Here is a 17333-nt window from a genome sequence, read left to right as displayed (position 1 = left end):
ATCAACTTCCTTGTCCTCACTGTTGAGAACTTCAAAAACCAACCTAACTTTTAAATTCACGGTAAGCAACCAACAGATCATGAACACTTTCACTACAAAACACAGTCAAGGTTTTAAACAATAGTTCAGTTTTGTTGATGTTTACAACTTTATGAAGTGAAACAGTTTCTGGATGAAATAACTCGCAGAGATTTTTCGTAAATGCAACGTTTTTAAGTTAAATAATATTGGAAATGCGCTTTTTAGTTATTATTAGCAATAATTAACAAGAATCCCACTTTTTCGTTTTCATTCGCATTTATCGCAAGTAATGCCGAATTTCGCAAAAAATCGCAATAATATAAAGTGATTTCTGGCTCTGAAACTAAAAGTTTGCGGTTTTCTGAAACATATGAACATTTTTTTTTAACGTTCGCACATATCGCATTAACGAAAACGTTTCGTCACTAAACATAAGTATACAAGTTAAATTAAGAATAATTGAAGATGAATGAATAGTTGCAAATAGAAAATATTTAAATCTTCAGATTTATTAAGTAGAAAGTGTTTCGTTTTAGTGTTATATTCTACGTAGAATTTTACAGTTTGCACCCTGAGCATTATACTAACCCGCTAATTTAAACAACACTGCGGGTAGTCTATCGAGCAAGGGTAATTTAGTTTCATTTTAGCGTCGTATTCTACGGACAGATTAGTATCTTTGCATCTTGAGTATTATACTAATCCGTTAATCTAAGGAGCACTTCGGATTGACTATCAAGCAAAGATGATACCTATAATTACTCCTTCAGGAACACATGTGGAATCGATTTTTTGTTATCTATATCTTGGGATCAACTGAATAGATCACGCTCATCTAAGAACGTGATTGCTAAGTTTCGATCCTCTACACCTTGAGCAAAATTGCTGCTGATTCATCAACAAGTTTTCCTTTATGTCCCAACTAAATCTTAAAACAAACAATCAATCAAGCAGTTCTTGGGATTGACATACGAGGGTAAATATACTGTTGGTAGACGAAGTTAGTTACACATTAAAAGAAAGGGAACAGTGCTGTTCATAACTTTTACTATAAGTTTTTTTTTTTTTTTTTTTTAATAGTGTTAACATCAAATTATTCGCTTCTCTCACATGTTACACTGCAGCTAATTTCCGGAGAAGTTCATTTTGGAGCATCTGCTACCAAGCAACAACACCTTACCAGCTGACTGTCTGAGTAGAGCAATGCAAAAGGGAAGTGAATTTTCTTGACACTCCATGCAACTTAATATGTTTTCACTTGGCATACCAACACCGAAAAACAGCTGTCGATGGTGCACCTTCCGTCAGGATATCAAGATAAAAATAAACTGTTGGTATCATTCGATATACGGTTTACCTTCATTTTTACCTACTATATATGTATGCAATACCAACCTCATTTCTCATGATACGCATCATTGTAATTTATCTATTGTGGAACGATAGGCGTCTGCCAATATTTCCTTGTAATCTTACGTCAAATTTATTTGTTACTTCTTTCCTGAAGCCGAAAGAAGTCCTGTGTGGATTTTTTTGGGTCAGTTTTCTAACATTCTTAAAGTTACGAGAAAAGAATGTTGTAGTAATTAGAACTTCACAGTAATCTCATAGTAAGGAACGACTGTGCGATACGATAAAGACATAATCTAGACGTTCAGTGCACAAGGAAATCAAGTACACATTTGATCATTTTGGACATGTTTCATCTTACAATGTCCTAACTATATATCAAACTACATGAATTGACATAAAATAACGGGCACTTCCAGTTGACGTGAAAAGTTGAAACTTGGCATGATTGTAGCTTTCCGGGACTAATCCACAGAAAAATTACCAAAAGTGAATATTTTTTTAAAAAAAATTTATGGAATCTAAATGGGGTGAAGAAATTCCCCATGTTATTCATAACTTCATAACCAGGAACTGCATCATTTAAACCGTTTATTAAGGGTTGTTATGGCCATTAAGTTATGGAGCTCAGGTGGTCAGGTCTTGTATTCAAAATGGACTATGGAACGTTTTCAAAGTTTTAACTGGAAATCCAATCAGAATACCACCATTAGGAAGACCTAGGTGCAGATGGGAGGACAATATTAAGATAAATCTCGTAGAAATACGAATACAAAGTAAAAACTGGATCCAGTTGTCTAAGGACAGAAGTCAGTGGAAAGCTTTTGTGAATGCAGCATTAAACGTCCAGGTTCTATAACCTCCAGGTTATTAGTTGTAGTTTATTATGCAATTTTGTCTATGACACCCGAAATTAAATAGTTAGGGTCGCCACTGTACGCTTGGTTTCCCAGCAGCTCTCAAGTGTGCATGAGTTCGCTGGACTTCACCCGCATTTGACTTGATTCCCGTTGAGGTTTCAATATTTATCATCCTGTCGTTCATAATAACCCTGGAATAAAAACTAAACATATTACTACGACAACAACAAGCGACATCCGCTGCATCTGCTCCAAACGGATTATTTATTTATTTCACGTGACTAATTCTGAAAGCAAATTATTTTCGCCTTAAAATTCAGTCTTTTATCAGTAATACTGAACGTAATACAGAAGTTCCTGAATATGGGAACGTTTGTATAAAGGAAATAAAATGAAACGAGGTTTTAATAAGCATCCCACGAAAACAAGTGGAAAAGAAATAATGATGAATTGAGGTCTGTAGGTGGAGTGATCAGGGCGTGGCAGATTTGTTTTCCATTTCCTGGAGGGTGGTAATTACTCTTTATTATGGTAATTTTCACCCCGTTAGCTTTCAAAACAACAACAGTAAGCTTATATCAGATGGAAATTCAGAAATCGATCAGCTAGCTAGCTGACAGTGTTAGCATGAAGAATTATTTGTATTTAATGTGCCAGCTTCTACCATTTTACACAATGCATTCGCATTTGTGCATCTGTCTATGCAATGATGACTCGTGTAAACTTTATCCGACTTTAATAAAACTTGGTGTATGATTTGTTTGACGTGTAGTTACTAGTAATCTTACTGATTAGGGTCGAAACTTGTGAAGATTTAGAGACTAACCGAATCCGTGATTACACGCACAGAAGGCTGTGTGATAGTCATTTGGCGACGAAGTGCACTTATGGATGTAAAAAGTAACTTTATGTTATAAAATATTGTAATGGTTTTAGCATGTCATGTTTAGGGGTGACATGAAAATCAGGAGGTGATGGTTAATTTTGTTCTGAATGTAACACCCCTTTTCAGAATCGAAGATATACAAATGAGGGACAGATTTTAATCTGAAAACCGCACGACAAGTACCGTGCCGTTTGGGAGGGGGGGAGTGCGAGCGGGGCGCCGGCCCTGGGCGCCGAATTAAGGGGGCGCAACGTTCGGGAGGAAAAAGAAAAATAGAGAGGGAAAAACGTTACTCATGTTAGGAAAATGATTGTGGACATATATAAAATGGAAGGAAAAATTAATAAAAAGTGCTCAAAATCAAGGAAAAGCAGGGTTTATTTTTGAAAATTTTATTATGCTTAGCACCAACCATGGTGGCGCTTCGCAGCTGGGCTGTCGATCTCATTCATATGTATGGGGGTGCCATCATATACTCTTGCCCCGGGCGCTGATTTTCCGCGGCGCGGTACTGTACATGACGTCACTCTCAATGAGAATCAAAAACTGTTCTCTTGCACAGAAGGGATAGCCATTTTCTCGCAAGAAAGCTCTAAAATGGTGGGTAGAACACCAAGGTTTGGTAAAAGAAAAGCAAATCCAAGTAAAAATAAAGATTGAGGTTTTATTTGCATTTCAACAGAATATGGAGATTATCTAATAAAGCAAATCGTTGAAGAAGTATTTAGTTTATTTGAGACTGTCTTTTCTCGAACTATCAGCTTGGGGCAGGTCATCTGTGTAGAGTGAAGAATATCGTATTTACGCTTTTATTACAGAGGAGATTAAATAATTATCGTTATTAATTTTGCTCACAGATCCTGTTATTAATATTCAATATAGATAATTCTTATGTGTAATATTTGGATCTCGGGATGCGGACTCAAAGGCTTTTGTTCAAATTCACTTCAATATGCATTTGTTTGTAACTATATAATCAACTTTAATTAATAAAATTAATGGTACAAACACAACGCAATTAAATATTCATGAGTTTGTAAGTAGGCAACATGAGAGTCATGAGGTTTCTCGGATATCTCTAATTTCCTTCCATCTTATCTCTTAAATCATTCTGTTGTTATCCACTTGCATTTAACTTGCTGTGGTCTGAAACAGTTGTTTCCAACCTTGTGTACCTGCTACGCCCCCTTCGTAAAGCCGCCTTCCAGCTCGTTGATCATATGTGCTTTTTGTCTGGGCTATTGTGCGATTCCAGATCCAGTATTGAATTGCCTAAATTATTATTATTATTATTATTATTATTATTATTATTATTATTATTATTATTATTATTATTATTATTATTATTATTATTATTATTATTATTATTATCTTCTATATAAATAAAAATGAAAGTGACTATGTTTGTGACTAAAAATAAACTCTTGAATCACCCTACTGACCAGTAGATGTCTCTTGTAGGATACGTCCAGATCATGAAATGCAAACATTTTATGTATATTACATCGTATATCGACGGATAATCATAAAGTGCACAGAGTATTCAGTAAACATCCTATAAAGTTCTAAAATAAACCAACTGCACTATGTTGCTTATGTATTTATTTGTTGTGAATGAAGTATAAGCAAGATATAAATGTGTATAGTGCACGTCATTAAAAAAAAAGTGCAGGACATGAAATGGATAAACAGTACTGATGTACTGATGTATTGTATTGTTTACATATGTATTGAGTTCTCACTACCAATATGATAAACCACCACTTTGTTTATGTTGTTCCGCTGAAAGAAATCAAATATGTACTTTCAGAGACAGAAAACGAAAGAATAAAAGAAGCCTAAACTAAATTAAGATTCAAAGGTGTTTACCAGTTGTTTACTATGCAGACTGTGTGATAGAAAGCCTAAGTGACATGATGAAATGCTGCTTGGGTTTTTTTCTGTTGAAAGCTGTGAACATGATGGTGCCAAACCTGGGAAATATTCTCAATATATATATTGCTTTCAATAAATGCCACCAGAAGTGCATGTCAGAATATAAAAATACAATGACACAGGTGTTTGGTGGAGAGGGAATAAGACATGCGAATAGGAAGACTAGAAAAGGTTTGAAACTTATTCTCATGTGTGTATGTGTGCGTAAGGGAAATACACAAAGAGAGAGAAGGAATGTCTGATTCTGGCGAGTATCTACTAGGAACTACAACGGTAGATAGTTACTACAAGTTTACAGGGCAAAATTTTGAACGTTCTTGATTTCTTAGCTTTTAGATATTTATATGCTTGTGATTGTTCCTGTTGTTGCACTTTGTAGAACAATTTGATTTCCTTTATTATAATAGTTACATTGGGTTTGTTTTCTATTTGTTTGTTCGAGTCAAATCTTACAACTTAAATTTTACGCATCACCAGTGTTACCTATCTCTCGTAAATTCTCGTCTCTTCTCGTAAATTTTGTTGAAGTGTTCTTTCGTCTTGATTCTCGAAAAGCTGTCTCATTTTGTAAAATTATGTATAAAATTTATTCACTGTTTTTTCTCTTCGTAATTTCATCTAGAACTAATTAGAATCCTTCCGTTTCACGAGAAATCTACGAAGGGTAACATATAACAATATTTAAACCATTTTTATTATTGGAGTATATATTTTGAAATGACTTGTGTATCTTTAGATGTTGGTAAATGCTCTTCTCCGTGTTCGTACAATCAATTGTGTGTGTGTGTATGCGCAAAAGTAAAATCATAATAATATAAAGAATTTATATATGTTGTTGTTGTTTACTTTATATTTACAATTACACTTTTTAGAGCATTTTAAAACACATTTTAAGATATCTTTCATATATTTTTTTAAGTGCACAAATGCATTTTCTATTCTGCATTTTCTGCAAATTTATAGTATAAGAAAATCCTAATCGTAGTAGTAACAATACAATATGTTCTCAATTTTTGCTCTAGCTTATAGTTTTAGCAGAGCGGTTTGAAGAAATCGCTCTGTTTTTAGTGCAAAATTAATGAAATTAATGACCTATTTACTCCAATATAAACGCTGCCTTTTCTTCAAAATGTAAGGTTAAAATTCCTGAGGGACTTTTACAATCACATAATACGTTTATAAACAAAATATACATCAAACAACAGAAGCGACGAAAGAGAGGAGGAAGAGGAAATGAGTGGTGAGGCATAACGTCATTGTTTAATCGTAAAGTATTGTCATTGTTGGATTTCTTTGATTTGAATGTTTTTACAATTTGACAATGTATAGTGTTATAAATTTTGTCGGTTGTTTAGTATTTCGCTTTAAAACACTGCATAGTAAATTCAAGCATAGTAACAAGTGACAGCCAATGAATGAGCGGTTAGTTTGATACTTGTGTGTATAGGAGTGTCTGTATCCGCATAATAAACGGATTTTTAAAGTCGGTTCAAATATTTAGGCGCTTGCATATTAGACTAAATACGGTATTTGGAAATAATTGTCTAGCGCCTGTTGCTTATACAACCCAATCGTCATAGATGTTTGTCTGGTTGTATATGAACAGGCACTAAGAACATTAATATGGAAACAATAATAACTGAATAAAACTTTTGAAAAATATGTTATAAAATGCACTACTAAGTATGTTTCTTTGGTTGTTAAAATGAAGAAAATTAACTACGACTAAAAGTAGACCTATTAGGTACTTATCTTAACATTGAGAGCTGAAGATTTTTTTTTCAGAATATCACGGAGAATATCTTGCTACAATCCATTATAATCAGCCGATGTTTTTAGTCTTTTTATTTTGCACAAAGATACTTGTTAAGACTTAAAAAATATAATTGTGTACATTTTTTTTTATAATTATCATTTTCATTATTCACGAGTGTTTGGCAATTTATTAACTATATGGAAGAAGACCGTACCCAGAAAAAAATCGAAGGGGAAATTTATTTTTAAGAAGACGCTGTTTGTTGGGCAATCAAGTTAGGCAGTAATGGTCAATTTATGATACACTATGCGCCACAAAAAGGTAACAACCATGGAAGCTACTTTATTATTCTCTTTGCCTACCACAAGTGACGATTGTGGTACGAGTGGTTCCTGGTTCGATTTCCGGGGGGGCATTCGGTCGAAAAGGTGTAACAGCTTTTTCTCTGGCCAGCCATCCTAAGTGAGTTTTCTTCTTGTGTTTTCTTCATTCCCGGGATGGTACCCAACATACAAGTCCAAGGCTGATTCCTTTTTTCCACCCCATTCCTGTCTTTTTCCTCCTTCCCTGGATAGTATGCTCGCCGAGAGCATTATGCCTCATACGTGACGGATATTTATTTATACTTTTATAAAAACATGAAGGCGACGATTTACTGAATGCGCATAAATCGTATATGTGCAGAAGCTTATCTCTAGTTTGTGTATCCCGTTTCTTATGTCTAGGCTAATTGGGGCCTCAGCTACCAACATTGGAATCCATAACTTAAGTTGCTGGCCATCACTGCAAAGCCAATTGATAAATCAATCAAGATAGGCAGCTCCGCACTGAACACTGGATTCAGAAGTACTGAATGTTATAAAAATACTTCATTAATTGTAGAATCTATTATAGGAAAAAAGGCATTTGAATAAGAAAAAACATAAAAAAGAACAAAGCGAAAATTTCCGTTATTTTACCCAAAAAGCTGTCAATTTTGCATATCTAGTTATGACATAAAGGAATAGAAAATACATCAAATGCATATTTGAAATAGCGATGTGCATAAAATATATTTTATTTGTGTAAAACAATCTACTATGTCGTTTCTTTCAGTTTAAGTTTAGTTTGTAATTATTCTTGAAAAAAACAATCTAGAAAACGCAAAGGGTATCCGGTTAGAATTAATTAATGCATTAATTTAGCAATATGATTTAATTTAGAGCTTCGTGTCAAATAATTTTATTATTTACGAAATATTCTATTTACGGATACTTATCTGTTTTTGAATCACCATGACGTACAGATTGAGAATACACAGCATAATTTTACGGTTATGAACCTTTTTTTTTTAATTTTTTGTTTGTTTCTTTTGTTTTTGGATGCGATAGAATGTGGTGGGGAATGGTTTATACTGTAAGGATTGATCTTACATAAGGCTCCCAGACGTCGCAGATTAACTTCAACTATCTTTCCAGAAAATATTCAAAACTGCAGTGTCCCAGTTTTTTATACATTACTCGTGCGATATTTTTTTAAGAGTCTGTTTTTATTAGTAAATGATATTCAACAAATACGAAAAATTTCACTCTGTTTCGTTGAGTGCTGACCTATTATCTTAATAATTCTGATATTTCAGGGAGGAAACAAAGTGCATATTTATAACTATACTGTAAATTTTCAGTGTCCCGGTTTTTAGTGCAAATTTTCATAATGTTCCAGTTTTTAGTGTGAATTTTCAGTGTCACGGTTCTTAGTGTAAATTTTCATATTGTCACGGGTTTTAGTGTAAATTTTTATAGTGTACTGGTTTTGAGTGTAAATTTCCATAGTGTACCGGTTTTGATGTAAATTTTCATAGTGTGTCCCGGATTTTAGTGTAAATTTTCATAGTGTTTCGGTTTTTAGTGTAAATTTTCATAGTGCCCCGGTTTTTAGTGTAAATTTTCATAGTATCCCGGTTTTTAGTGTAAATTTTCATAGTGCCCCGGTTTTTAGTGTAAATTTTTATAGTGTCCCGGTTTTTAGTGTAAATTTTCATATAATGTCTCGGTTTTTAGTGTGAATTATCACAGAATGTCCCGGGTTTTAGTGTAAAGTATCTTAGTGTCTCGGCTTTTTGATGTAAATTTTCATAGTATCTCGATTTTTAGTATAAATGTTCACAATATATATCCCGGTTTACTCTGAAAATCTAAGAGCCCTATCTTGCATAATGGTCCGAGCACCAACGAAATGCACCGGATTCAACCTCGGCTGTCGTTCGGAGATCACATTTAATAAGTTATGTCCTTTAAAACCTCAGTGTTGCATAAGGGCGTAAAATACAAACACTCAAACTTTCTTCCTGTTTGGTTTTAAATTCATCTTTTAATATCTCGAAAATATTTACTTTATGCTATGATTTCTACTTTGTGTAGGTGAACTTGCACAAGCAGATTTTTTTTCGTAATTCACTAGGGAGCTTAAGACCCTAATAAAGGAAAATAGATGTGTAGTAGGGTCTATAGGAGGGCTAGGGCGCTGAAGGTACAAGGACGTAAACTATTTGAAGTAATTTGTTGGAGTGTACGTTATTACGTATATACTGTATGTAGTACTTCTGTTATATCGTAATCATTTTCCTATTTCTTCCTTACTGCTATAGTTACGTGCTTTCCATACAGTTTCTTCTAAAAACAATAAATCTTACCTGTAAAATTTCCATGTTCATTTTGGGTTAATTTTAGAGATGCCCCTTCGTTTTTTTTATAAAAATTAGGAAAATTTACAGAAGAAATGAGGTAAGAATTGATTCTTATGTGATGTTTAGGTGTGTAAGTTTGGCAGTAAAGTTATGTTTAATACGAGAAAAGATATGTAGAAGTGGATACTATTTGCAAGACGCGGAAGGTTTCGATGATTTAGCAGCATGGTAGTCATATAGGATGGCGAATCGATGCGTTGAATGTGGTATTGCCGCATTGAGTTTTAGAGAATTATATAAGAATAATGTAGAGAATCTATTAAAGGTTTATGAGAACGACGGATTACTGAATTTAAGTGATAAATTAATATTCTATGAGAACATGTTCCAGTCACTGTTCTAGTCTAACTAAAGTCTTATCGGGTAACCTAACCTAGCCTAAACTAACTAAACCTAACCTAACCTAACAATTTTTAGTGTTTGAACTGCTTTTTTGTAGGTTTGAAACGAGAAGCACCTCTAAACTTAAGCCATTATTTTATTTATTAACTCTTAATTTAAATGGCGCTTTTCTTTTAAGGCATTTTGCCTCGTCTTGCACTTAACCATTTAGTGTATTCATCAAAGAATTGCAAATCGAAATTAAGATATACAAAATATATAGAAAGAACATTACATTACAACTAAATGAAATTAATTAAAATAGATACTGGTTAGTAACTGAGGTGACAGTGATTACTGGTATTCTGCCTCAAGAAAATGTTTTAATTTTCTTTTAAATAGAGAAATAGTTGGTTAGTTTTTAATTATATTCTCATCCGCACTTGCAAATGACACTCTTGAAGAAAACCTCAGGTGTAAACAGAAAGTACATTGTTCAGGATATTGAAATAGAGAATTAAAAAAAAAAGGCTTTCCGGCACCGGGAATCGAACCCGGGCCTCCTGGGTGAGAGCCAGGTATCCTAGCCACTAGACCATGCCGGATTACATGCTGTGTTTTTGAAAACTACAGTTCTTATTGTCAAAATCTCTTGAATTTCATATTCCCTAATTTAAGTACGAACGCTAAAACAATAGTAATCGGTTTTAATATGTTTTCAATACTAATCAGAAATTCCCCAAACGACATATTTCTCTCCAAACTAAACACGGCAAAGAGGAAGAGAAACTTAATTGTGGAATCACAACTGATACGCTGCAGCCCTCTTGTGTTGAAATATAGAACTCATGGAAGCAGCTGTTTTCAGATTTTGTCGCTAGATGGTACTTGCTGTTTTCGATGTTCAAATACTGCATTATACACGAAAAAAAAAAAAAAGCTGGAAAAAGCATCTTCTCATAAACTACTTTTAATGTAGTATAACGGGTATGTTTTGTGTATGCTTGCAACAAGTTGATGAAAGAGCAACCAATGCATTGCAATGTACTGAAAATTTAAATTAAATTAAAATAAAATACAGTAAAAATGAACTTTTCCTATGTTCCCCATTCCTTAATAGTTTCTGCTGTATATCAATTTCCATAATCCCTTCCTAGCGACATTGACAGAAGAGTCAACAGTTTGATACTGTAGGCCAGCGTTTCCCAACCGGTGTGCCGCGGCACAGTGGTGTGCCGCGAATGGGTCGCTGGTGTGCCGCGAGGAAATCGGAACAAAATTATTAATTCTATAGCAATCAAATTGCAAGACATACAGAAAAAGGTATATTTGTATTTCAAATTACTACTATGAATCTAAAATTTAAAGTTTCATACTGTGTTACTTTTCTGTAGAACATTTTTCTGTACATTTCTAATTTTGAAAAAAAAAAAAAGTATTTGTTATCATTGTTATGACTAGGCTCCGGATTCTTAGGTTCGAACCTATTTTATTCCTGTACAGTGAATGCAAAAAATTCGTGTTTTCTTTACATTTCAAGTTGCTGTAAGTAGAACTATATTAGTTTTATAGGACCTAAAATGTCCTAATTGGGGGGTTAGGACCTAAAAAATCCTAAATTAGCTTTTAGAACCTATAACGTCCTAAATGATTCTTTATAGTTATTTTTAACTTGAAAAATACTTTCAAACACGTACTCAATCGTCAACGACATAATTTCATCTGTAAAGAAGGTTTTCTTGAAAGCTCCTAACAGAGTAGCTACCTTCAAGGATATGCTTCCAAACACACCACTGCCACCACAGCCCGTTGTGTCCCGTTGGGGAACGTGGCTCTCAGCAGCACTGTACTATGCAGATAATTTTGAAAGCATTGTTCAGGTCATCGATTCGCTCGACGAGATTGAAGCCACTTCAATCACGTCTGCAAAAAAAGCACTGAAGTCACAGTTTGCTGTACAACAACTAAGTTACATTAAAGCCAACTTTTCTCATCTGCCTCAAGCCATCACTGAATTGGAGAAGAAGTGTCTTCCACTAACAGAAGCTCTTCAAATTCTTCAAGAAGTGAAAGAGAAAAAAAAAAAGTACCTAAAGAAGTTGGAACAAAAATTGCGGACAAGTTGGAGGCGGTTTTGAAACGCAGTCCTGATTTCACACAGATACAACTAGTGAGCCAAATTCTTCGTGGAGACAATGTCCAAGAAAATTTGCTATAGAATCCCGAGGAATTAGCCAGTATGAAATATGAGCCTTTTACATCGTGTGATGTGGAACGTAGTTTTTCTGAATTCAAGAGAATTTTGTCAGACGACAGGAAAAAGTTCACAACAGAAAATCTTGCTAAATATTTTGTTGTTCAGTGCCGTTACAGAGAGTGAAGTGACCACTTTTTGAGCTATAAAAAACATGAAAAGTGCCGGTAAAACAATATTTGAACATTTGTATTTCCTCAGTGTACCGTTAGAAAAGTGAAGTGATATTTGTGGTGTATAAAATTTCAAATATAAGAAAACTGACAAAAACTACTACTACTACTACTATAGTACGACAGGCCATACATATGTTAAACTATATTTCAGCTATCAAAAAAATTCCAAGGTAAGAAGAGTTTTATTATTTTTATTACGCAGAAGACTGGTTAGCATAAAGCTTACTAAATTAAGGTTACCATTTAAGTATGAAATAGCTAACAAAGTGTTTAAAGTGTAGTAATATTCCGTTTTCAGTAATATAACGCTAAAAAATCCTAAACCGTGTTTTTAAAAACCTATAAAATCCTAAAATGCATTTTTTTAAATCCTAATTTGAATTTTTTGGGACCTAAAAATCCGAAGCCTAGTTATGACCATTATTGCTTCTTTATTGTTGCAGACTATTTCGTAACTTGAAATTTTAAAATATTATTCAATCCTTCCGGCAAAGTAAACATGCATACGAATTACCTATATTTGTGTTTTAAAAGTAAAAGAGATTCGTTTGTTCGTTCGTTATTTAGTGATCCTCCTTCTTAATGAAAGGTTGGATACAGTTTTCGAAAAAAAAAAAGTGTATTTTTAACAACTTGAGCCCTATATCTGATTGTAATTGTTTTCTATTTTTAAATTAAAATGAAAAATAAGCATAATGATTTACCACGGGGAAAAAACAGTGGTCTAGCTTTCTTCTCTGTGAGAAGGATGTCAGTAATCAGAAAAAAATACTACAGTATTTTATATTTTCAAATAATAATAATAATAATAATAATAATAATAATAATAATAATAATAATAATAATAATAATAATAATAATAATAATAATAATAGTAATAATAATAATAATAATATGTGTGCCGCGAGAATTCAAGTTACCCTGAAGTGTGCCGCAAGTTGAAAAAGGTTGGGAAACGCTGCTGTAGGCTAACAAACTACTAACATGGCACCACGTTTTCCTCTTTCTCTCTCTCTCTCTCCTCCCTCTCTTGCTTTCGTTAAAGTTTAGAATCCCACGTTATGCACTGAGACTAAGAGAGGCGGTGATGATGGTAGAATGAGGGAAGTGGGAGGAAACGAAGTAACTAGAGAAAAGAACAACAAATTTCGCTTGACGAGAGTTGGGATCGAACCAGGGATCCTACCACTGAGCCACCGTGGCTCACTTTGTAATTGGCCACATTGTTGAGGATTTGCTAATTTCCAATTGTACCGTAACTTCTAAGAGAAAAGTAAAACTGCTGTTAGGAGAATGCGAGGTCGAAACTATTGGATAAATGATGGCCTGTAATGATTTAGGATTTCAGCAGAGGAGGATTGCAATACACTGAGGGGAAAAGTAGGCTACTAGGAATCTACGATAGATGATATTTTCCCTGAAGGAAATTTCGTAGCTATGGGGGAGATTTCGCCCCGGGCCACAACCTGAAATCATTGATGATGGCAAATTGTTAATTTGCCATCATACACTTTAAACCGCTGTTGGGTAAAAGCCGGCAAATTGTTTGGCCAACATAGACTTTAAAGTAAGCTGGTTCAACATACTTTTCAATTTTACTTTTACAATTCCCAAGTAAGCTACCATTAGCCTATCAGTTCTGCTAGGGCAAAAGATGACAATTACAGAGGTATTTCGAATTACGAACTTAATTCGTCCTTTGATTCCGTTCGCATGTTGGCAAACCGAAACAATTTTTACCATTGAAATTATTGTACACTCATGTCCAAAATTATTGTCGCATATCTATAACTGTCTTCTTGTAAGAATCGGGAAGTGTATATTTGTGGTAAATTTCATAGGAAAAGAATTATAAATACGAAAATTATAATGAGTAAAATAAAATATTGTTAAATAGACAAGAAAATTTTATTTTCGTTTTATTGTTTGTATTTACTGCTTTTTTGACATGCAATTTGCCAATACATGTCTTTGGCGATTATATACATACTAACATTATAAGAAATACCGGGCGAATTCGTTATCAAATTATATTCCTAGAACAACATATTTATGGACATGCGACAATAATTTTGGACATGAGTGTACATTAAATGCAATTAACCCGTTCGCCCGCCCTAGAAACATCATTGTTTTACTTGTTCTGGGTTACTTCTGTCAAAAGTATACATATACAATAATATAAAATATAACCACAATAACTTTACACTTCCCGATTATACACAGTATCAGTATTAAAAGTTCCCTGCAAAATCATTATCAAAGTATATTCTTACAAGAAGACAGTTTAGATATGCGACAATAATTTTGGATATGAGTGTACATTAATTTCAACGGTAAAAATTGTTTCGGTTTGCCAACATGCGTACGGAGTCAAAGGAGGAATTAAGTTCGTAATCCGAGATACCTCTGTAATTGTCATATTTTGCACTAGCAGAAATGATAGGCTAATGGTAGCTTAGTTAGGAATTGCAAAAGTAAAATTGAAAAGTATGTTGAGCCAGCTTACTTTAAAGTCTATGTTGGCCAACCAACAATTTGCCGGCTTTTACCCAACAGTGGTTTCAAGTGTATGATGGCAAATCAACAATTTGGCATTATCAATGATTTCAGGTTGTGACCCGGGGCGAAAACTCCCCCATAGCTACGAAATTTCCCTAAGGGAAAATATAATATATCGTAGATTCCTAGTAGCCTACTTTTGTGGTTGATTGTTGGTGGCACAGGTTGAGCGTAGAGGAGGAAGAAGAAGACTATTCCTTCGAAGAAAAATTCCATTTAATAGACTAATTACATGGGGAAATTATGTAGGCGTTTCCTCTCCTGCTGATATTTCTTTTGTTTGTATCCTGAGAATCCGAAAACATGGCGCCAAAGCAACGTGTGGTACATTCGTGCGCCGAGTCAAAATTTGTTCCGAAATTGTGTTCATGGCCGACTCTTTCATGGACTTCCTAACACCATGCTGTGACAGTGTCATACTATCACCATTCAATCATTAACTAAAAATCAAGTAGCGGTGCCACGTATATACCATATGAAGCAGTATGGCGTGATATTTTCTCAAATAATATTGAAACCGGAAGTAGTAGTAAACTTCTACCACTTCCGGTTTTAGTAGAAAGATTAGAGTGGAGATGGAATATAATCTTGAAACTTTTAATTGTTTGCAAAAAAAAAAAAAAAAAAACGTTTTTCGTTATCAATTTCCATTTTTACTTCATGGCGATCAACGTTAAAACCGGAAGTAGTTTATTTTTTTTTTACGACTTCCTGTTTGAATATAATCTCAATTAACGAGTTGGATTTCCAACTTTCGACCCTTTATATTCTAGCCAAAATTTATGGTGATCCATCAAGTGGTTCACTGGCGTCTCTGGCATGTAAATTTGGGGGGGGGGCATAAAAAAAGCTATTTAAATGGTACTATCTAACCCAAGCTATGTATTATCTTCGATTCCATTTGTTACTTTCACGGACCCCCTGAGAACTCTGAACTCTGTTATAATCGTTTCACAGCCCGAATAGTATATTCCAAATACGGTCGTTAGTAAATAAATTAAATTAGAATAAAATATGGAATATTTTGTACTTCAAAATATTGGGGGGCCGCGTCCCCCTCGTCCCCCCGCCAGAGACGCCCATGAAGTGGTTGTTGGGATTTTGGTAAATATGTAAAGAAGTTTTGGTAAATCAAACTTATTAATAAATTAAAAATAAAATTTATTAGAAAATGGAAACTCACTTTTGTACTACTACAAGTAAAGTCACCTTTGATCATTTATGAATTTCACCCTAAGGTTTCAAGTTAAATCGATGATAGATGTCCAATTCTTGCGCATCCCTTGCATATAATTTTAATTCAATTTTCTCATATTTTATTTTATAATTTATATATTTTTAAATATAATTTTGTGCTTATATATTTTATTAGCACTCTATTATTAGTAGTATTATTATTCGCATTTACGAATTATTTCTTCTCAGCAAAGTTGATATAAAAATTACCATAGCCCCTTCAAAGTATAGAAAAATGCATAATATCAAAAATCTAATTACCGATAAGATGGCATAATCATCTACGGAAAAAGAAAACAACGAAAGGATTATACATACACAAGAAGCACCGATTGTTGGCCCTGTGTTGGGGAGCGGTGAATTTGTTGGAAAATGTTTGGGTCAACGTTAGCGCAATGTCTATATATATATACGTATATATAGCATGGTGATATATATGAGTGATTATAAACAATTCATCGGGTCTGAAAGAGCTGTATTAAAATGTATAACACAGAGGCCTGTAATAACGAACGATGCATGATAATATATAGAAACTGTCCAAGTTCCAGACATACTGTTACAAATGTTCCATATGGCTTCCTTTCGTCACACGGCACACATTTATGCGGTAATCTATTTCGCCCCCCATACATGCTCTAGCATAGTATTCCTACTAATGGTCGTAAATGTAGCTCTAATGTGGTCCTAGAGTTCACCCAAAGTTGTTGGGAGTGGAGGTGCACACACTGTGTCTTTCACAAGCCCTCCAAAGGAAAACCTCACAAACTGTCAGATCGGGAAATCTATAGGCCATGGAAAAAGCGCAAAGTCATCTTTGGCACGGCGTTAGTTTTTCGTTCAGGTAGCGACGAACTTGAATGTGCCAACGAGACGGTGCCCCATTAAATTGGAATATGAAGTTATTAGAATCCTGTTTCACTTGTGGAAACAACTACAAATGTAGCATATCGAGGAACGACGTTCTGCGCGAAGAAAAACGGACTGTACACCTTTGATTTGGACACTACAAATACACATTCAGTTTTACCTTTACACAGGAAGCCAGTATACTTAAGTTGCCGATACCACCTCAAAATGCTTTGGTGACACGGCGGTGCAGTTGCAAACGATTCCTGGAATACACATTGTGTAACAACAGCGGAAAAACAGCAGCAATAGCTTCTCATATTCCAAAACACAGATTGCTTTCTGCTGCAGTGACGCCATTTTGGGAATAAGACTTTTGTTGCCATCTGTCGCCTCAAGCGG

At 34.3% G+C, this 17333-nt stretch overlaps 1 protein-coding gene and 1 non-coding gene across 2 annotated transcripts in view; one reads left to right on the top strand and one right to left on the bottom strand.

Moving 5' to 3' along the window:
• Positions 1-17333, top strand: part of Phlpp (PH domain leucine-rich repeat protein phosphatase) — a 380272-nt gene that overhangs the window by 63256 nt on the left and 299683 nt on the right. The gene's annotated exons all lie outside the window — the stretch shown is intronic.
• TRNAE-CUC (transfer RNA glutamic acid (anticodon CUC)) lies at positions 10388-10459 on the bottom strand. The gene has a single exon. It is a non-coding gene; the product is annotated as a tRNA-Glu (tRNA).

The sequence above is a fragment of the Thermobia domestica genome, chromosome 2 (assembly GCF_964235325.1).
Source record: "Thermobia domestica chromosome 2, izTheDome1.hap1.1, whole genome shotgun sequence".
In the NCBI taxonomy this organism is placed as follows: domain Eukaryota; kingdom Metazoa; phylum Arthropoda; class Insecta; order Zygentoma; family Lepismatidae; genus Thermobia; species Thermobia domestica.
The sequence above is the reverse complement of the archived record's forward strand: the minus strand, read 5'-3'. Positions and strand labels throughout refer to the sequence as shown.